Here is a 5,751-nt window from a genome sequence, read left to right on the forward strand (position 1 = left end):
GAGTGCAAGCCTCTGGCGTTAGCATGCCACTATCAGTGACTGCATATTATATCTGTTCTTTTGTGACTGGGTTATCTCACTCAGGATGATATTCTCTAGATGCAGCCATTTTCTTAAGAATTTGGTTAAGTCATTGTTTCTGGTGGCTGAGTAGTATTCCATTGTGTATATGTACCACAATTTTTGTATTCATTCATCTTCTGAAGAACATCTGGGTTCCTTCCAGCTTCTGGCTATTATAAATAGAGCCGCTATGAACATTGTGGTGCATATATCTTTGTTGTGTATTAAAGTGTCTCTGGGGTATATGCCCAGAAGTGGAATAGCTGGATCTTCAGGTAGTACTATATCCAATTTTCTGAGGTATCGCCAGACTGATTTCCATAGTGGTTGTATTAGCTTGCAACCCCACCAACAGTGGAGAAGTGTTCCTCTTTCTCCGCAGCCTTGCCAGCATCTCCTGTCATCTGAGTTTTGGATCTTGGCCAATCTGACTGGTGTGAGGTGGAATCTCAGGGTTGTTTTGATTTGCATTTCTCTGATGGCTAAGGATGTGGAGCACTTCCTCAGATGTTTCTCGGCCATTCGGTGTTCCTCAATTGAAAACGTTTTGTTTAGCTCTGTACCCCATTTTTTAATAAGGTTATTTGATTCTCTGGTGTGTAGCTTTTTGAGTTCCTTGTATACCTTGGATATTAGGCCTCTATCTGATGTGGTGTTGGTAAAGATCTTTTCCCATTCTGTTGGTTGCCGTTTTGTTTTTTTGACAATGTCCTTAGCCTTACAGAAACTTTGCAATCTCATTAAGTCCCATTTGTTAATCTTTGATCTTAGAACTTGAGCCATTGGTGTTTTGTTCAGGAAATTTTCTCCTGTGCCTATGTGTTCTAAGGATTTCTCTAGTTTCTCATCTAATAGTTTCAGTGTATCTGGTTTAATGTGGAGATCTTTGATCCACTTACACTTGAGCTTTGTACAAGGAGATAAGAAAGGGTCTATTTTCAATCTTTTGCATGCTGAGTGCCAGTTGGACCAGCACCATTTGTTGAATAGGCTGTCCTTTTTCCATTGGATGTTTACTGCTCCTTTGTCAAAAATCAAGTGACCATATACATGACGGCTCATTTCTGGATCTTCTATTCTATTCCATTGATCCACATGCCTATTTCTGTACCAGTACCATGCAGTTTTCAGAACAATTGCCTTGTAATACAGCTTGAGGTCAGGGATAGTGATTCCTGCAGATTTTTTTTTTTTTTTTTTTTTTTTTTTTTTTTTTTTTTTTTTTGTTGAGGATGGATTTCACTATTCTAGGTCTTTTGTTATTCCATATGAAATTGCACATTGATCTTTCCAATTCCATGAAGAACTGGGTTGGAATTTTGATGGGGATTGTATTGAATCTGTAGATTGCTTTTGGTAGCATGGCCATTTTTAAGATGTTGATTTTTCCAATCCATGAGCATGGAAGATAGGAAAGACCACTTCTATTTTAGTGCTTTGAAAGGTACTTTTAAATTTTTCTGGCATCTCAAAATACTATTCTCATTCTTACCTTTAAATTGTTTGTAGGCCTATGAAATAAACATTAACATATTTATGATATGTTATTATAGTATCTATATTTTAGAATCATATACATAATTATATAAATATAATATATATAACATAATAATGTATAACACTATAAAATATTTTTAGTATATTAGAAAGAAATGAGGTTGTTGCAAAATAATGTATATTTTCGAACTTAAGATGGCTCATTGAACGCAGAGCCAGCTCTCGGGCATTTGTGAGGTCTCATTGTCAGTGCAGCCAGGCCTACACACAAGCAACCATGTCTAAGGGACCTGCAGTTGGCATTGATCTTGGCACCACCTACTCCTGTGTGGGTGTCTTCCAGCATGGGAAGGTGGAAATCATTGCCGATGACCAGGGTAACCGCACCACATCGAGCTATGTTGCTTTCACTGACACAGAAAGATTAATTGGGGATGCGGCCAACAACCATGTTGCAATGAACCCCACCAACACAGTTTCTGATGCCAAACGTCTGATCGGACGTAGGTTTGATGATGCTGTTGTTCAGTCTGAAATGAAGCACTGGCCCTTCATGGTGGCGAATGATGCAGGGAGGCCCAAGGTCCAAGTTGAATACAAGGATGAGAAAGAAAGTTTATACCCAGAGAAAGTTTCCTCAAAGGTTCTGAAAAAGATGAAGGAATTTGCAGAAGCTTATCTTGGAAAGACTGTTACCAATGCTGTGGTCACAGTGCCAGCTTATTCCAATGACTCTCAGCGGCAGGCGACAAAAGATGCTGGAACTATTGCTGGCCTCATTGTACTTTGAATTATCAATGAACCAACTGCTGCTGCTATTGCTTATGGTTTAGATAAGAAGGTTGGTGCTAAAAGGAATGTGTTGATTTTTGACTTGGGAGGTGGCACTTTTGATGTGTCAATCCTCACTATTGAGGATGGAATTTTGAAGTCAATTCAATAGCTGGGGACACCCACTTGGGTGGAGAAGACTTTGACAGCTGCATGGTAAACCATTTCATTGCTGAGTTTAAGCGGAAGCACAAGGACATCAGAGAGAACAAGAGAGCTGTCTGGCGTCTCCACACTGCCTGTGAGTGGGCCAAGTGCATTCTATCCTCCAGCACCCAGGCCAGTATTGAGATTGATTCTCTTTATGAGGGAATTGACTGTGGAGAAGGCCCTTCGAGAAGCTAAACTAAACAAGTCGCAGATCCATGATATTGTCTTAGTGTGTGGTTCTACCAGATTCAGAAACTTCTGCAAGACTTCTTCAATGGAAAACAACTAAATAAGAGCATTAACCCAGATGAAGCTGTTGCCTATGGTGCAGCTGTCCAAGCAGCCATTCTATCTGGAGACAGTCTGAGAATGTTGAGGATTTGTTGTTCTTGGACGTCACCCCTCTTTCCCTTAGTATTGAGACTGCTGGTGTTGTCATGACTGTCCTCACCAAGCGCAATACCACCATTCCCACCAAGCAGACACAGACTTTCACCACCTACTCTGACAACCAGCCCGGTGTACTCATCCAGGTGTAGGAAGGTGAAAGGGCCATGACCAAGGACAACAACCTGCTTGGAAAGTTTAAGCTCACAGGCATACCTCCTGCACCCCATGGGGTTCCTCAGATTGATGGCAATGGCATCCTCAATGTTTCTGCTGTAGATAGAACACAGTAAAAGAGAACAAGATCACCATCACAATGACAAGGGCCGCTTGAGTCAGGATATTGAGCTCATGGTCCAAGCAGCTGAGGATGAGAAGCAGAGAGATAAAATTTCCTCTAAGAATTTGCTGGAGTCTTAACGCCTTCAATATGAAAGCATCTGTTGAAGATGAGAAACTACAAGGCAAGATCAACGATGAGGACGAACAGAAGATTCTTGACAAGTTCAATGAAGTCATCAGCTGGCTGGATAAGAACCAGACTGCAGAGAAGGAAGAATTTGAGCATCAGCAGAAAGACCTGGAGAATGTCTGCAACCCTATCATTACTGAGCTGTACCAGAGTGCTGGTGGCATGCCTGGAGGAATCCCTGGTGGCTTCCCTGGTGGTGGAGCTCCTCGATCTGGTGCTGGTTCTTCAGGATTAAGTCCATTGAAGAAGTGGATTAAGTCAGTCCAAGTAGAGGATATAGCATTGTTCCACAGGGACCCAAAACAAGTAATATGGAATAATAAAACTATTTAAATTGGCACCAAAACAAAGAACTTAAGATAATCTTTATTTCCATAATAGATAATATTAAATGAAAAATTTCCCTCTAAATCTACTTTTAATTTCTGCTGTTTTCTTTCTCTTCCCCAAAACATAATAATAATAAAGGTTTAATAATTCTGACAAAATCAGTATAAAAACAGAACAAATTGAGAAAATAGTGTGGGCAAAAGTCTCTTTAGGACTTCTTCATTGTTGGTAGACAATAAATTATCTCTAGATGACTTTATATTCTCAGACTGAGGTATAGGAGTGAATGGTGTTTCTCTATTAAGAGGGAAATGATTGAGATTGTGGGAGAGAACAAGGTTGGCTGAATTTGGGAGGTGTTACAATCACAGCACTTTCCTTTGGTAATTGGTGCTTTGGTTTCATTGTGGATTTGGTACCTGTATCACTATGGTAATACAATATCCTAAAACAAAATGAGGATATGAGTCAAAAGTCACTAAGTTCTTACACTTATGAAAGTATTTGAATCATTATATGCAGATTTTTTTCCTTGTTTTCATTTTGCTTTGTTTGATTTGCCTAATTTTTCTGAGTAGCCCTCACTGGCCTTGAACTCAGAGATCCAACTGCCTCTGCCTCCAAAGTGCTGGGATTAAAGTCATTCACAAATGCTGCCTAGCCATTATATACAGATATCATATAACACTTCAGAGATTTCAAACTTTACATAAGGATTTAAATATTTAAATTAGACCAAGCCTTCAATGATGGCTCAGTAAATAAACAATCTTTACCTCAAACATAAAGACCTGAGTTCAGATTTTCAACATCTGCATAAAGCCAAGCAGAACAGCTTATGTCTATAACTCCCTTATAGGTAAGGCAGAGACAAAGGGATTCCTGGAGCTCTGGGTAGACAACCTAGCTAAATCAGTGAGTTAAATATGCAATAAGAGACTATATTAAAATTATTAGGAGCTACTTGAAGGATAGTATGGAAAACTAATTCTGTGTAAGCTTCATCATATATATATATATATATATATATATATATATATATATATATATATATAATCTGAATGAAATGTAATAATGAGGGAAACAGAGTTCCAACTGTCTATCTTTTCTTACCAAATAAAGTTTTTGATACAGGAATTAGGGTATATCTAAATATGCTGCTAAAAAAAGGGATTCCATAGGAATTCCTAACAATCTAGACTGTGACTAAGATTATAGGTTGCTCTCTGTCAGCAAGGCACCATTGCTGAAGAAGACACCTATCCAATCCACTGAACATGAATAAGTGGAATGGGTGCTTTTATTGAGTTTTTACCCCTATGTTCTAGCATCTTTGGTATAGGAAGTTATGATACTCATTATCAAAGGAGGAAACATAAAAAAAAAAAACCACAGCCACAGACCCTTTGATATGCAATGGTATTCTGCATCAAACCTATGCTAATACAGTGGTGGCATATAGCCCAAGGGAGCAACCAATATGGCAAATAGAGAACTCAACTCTGAGTTAAAGTGGGAAAAACCAAATTAGACACGTCTCTTTGGCCTAAGACATGCTAAGGGCTGCAAATATTGAAAGAATAATGTAAATATTTTCAACATTTATGAATGGAGTGGTGTTAAAAGAAGAGAAAGGCCAAGTATAGATCAAACTTGGGCCACATCTTAATGCATATGCCAGAAACATATTGAAAAACTAGTTTTTAAAAAAAGGTGTGATGAAATTGATAATTTCTGTATCATCATCAAATTAAGGAGTCAAATTATTAGTGTCAATATTTCTATAATAAAAGAGAGGATAAAAGAAATGCAACATTTTTCCCCCCAAAAAAAAATCTTGCTGAAATTTCTATTTCTTTTCTTCTGTTTCTATTTATCATTGCCTACTCCAGTTACTTCTCCTCACAGGTGGATTTGCTTAAGCCCATAAAAAGCAATGTACTTAGATACACATGATTATTTTCAGATACTGGAACTAATACTTCTACCTTATCCCTTTAGGCTTGTAGATGGTAAATCCC

General features: G+C 38.4%; 1 pseudogene across 1 annotated transcript; it reads left to right on the forward strand.

Moving 5' to 3' along the window:
• Positions 1-1,837: 1,837 nt before the first annotated feature.
• LOC308416574 (heat shock cognate 71 kDa protein-like) lies at positions 1,838-3,657 on the forward strand (annotated as a pseudogene). Its single transcript has one exon. The product of its transcript is annotated as a heat shock cognate 71 kDa protein-like (transcript).
• The last annotated feature ends 2,094 nt before the right edge of the window (positions 3,658-5,751 follow it).

Source organism: Micromys minutus (assembly GCF_963924665.1).
Source record: "Micromys minutus genome assembly, chromosome: 2".
Lineage (NCBI taxonomy): Eukaryota > Metazoa > Chordata > Mammalia > Rodentia > Muridae > Micromys > Micromys minutus.